The 922-nt window shown below is 46.1% G+C and overlaps 1 non-coding gene across 1 annotated transcript; it reads right to left on the bottom strand.

The window, feature by feature from the left end:
• Window positions 1-431: 431 nt before the first annotated feature.
• On the bottom strand, window positions 432-538 carry LOC133820618 (small nucleolar RNA R71). Its single transcript, XR_009887024.1, has one exon. It is a non-coding gene; the product is annotated as a small nucleolar RNA R71 (small nucleolar RNA).
• Window positions 539-922: the final 384 nt, after the last annotated feature.

Below are 922 nucleotides of genomic sequence, written 5' to 3' on the forward strand. Positions count from 1 at the left end.
GGGATGACAGGAATGTTCAAACTCCTGGAGTTGTACGAGGGGTTCAGGCTCAGACCAATGCTGAGAGGAGCCTGGGAGATTATGTGCTACCCACTCTGACGGGAGTACAAAATAGTATACGCCCACCAACTGTAGAGGCCAACAACTTTGAAATAAAGCCCGCTATTCTACAAATGGTGCAGTCTTCTGTGCAATTCAATGGGTTACCCTCTGAAGATCCTCACACCCATTTGTCCAATTTTCTGGAGTTATGTGGGACCTTCAGATATAATGGAGTGAGTGATGATGCAATCAAGCTCAGGCTTTTCCCATTTTCTCTAAGGGACAGAGCAAAAATTTGGCTGAACTCTCTGCAGCCAAACTCTATTGTCACCTGGCAAGATCTAGCTCAGAAATTTTTGTCCCAATTCTTCCCTCCGTCCAAAGCTGCTAAATTGAGGGGAGAGATAAATAACTTTTGCCAGAATGACGGAGAGTCATTATATGAGGCGTGGGAACGGTTTAAGGAACTCCTGAGAAGATGTCCTCATCATGGCATTGAACAGTGGATGCTAGTACGGAACTTCTACAATGGTTTATGTCCGACAACCAGAACCATTATTGATGCTGCAGCGGGTGGCACTTTTATGAGCAAGAGCGCAATTGGTGCTTATGAGCTGCTGGAGGACATGGCTACAAACAACCATCAGTGGTCTGAGGAAAGATCATCAGGAGTTAGAAAGGTAGCTGGGGTGCATGAGCTGGATGCAATCACTGCTTTAACAGCGCAAGTAGCCTCTTTGACCAAGCAGTTGCAACAGAGCAGTGTATCTGCTAATGCGGTTCAGATGGTAGTGAGGTGAGAAATGTGTGGTGGTGCTCATTCTGTCGATCAGTGCCCTATCTGTATGAATAACACCCCAATGGATCATGCTCAAGTTCA

This window comes from Humulus lupulus, chromosome 2, assembly GCF_963169125.1.
Source record: "Humulus lupulus chromosome 2, drHumLupu1.1, whole genome shotgun sequence".
Lineage (NCBI taxonomy): Eukaryota > Viridiplantae > Streptophyta > Magnoliopsida > Rosales > Cannabaceae > Humulus > Humulus lupulus.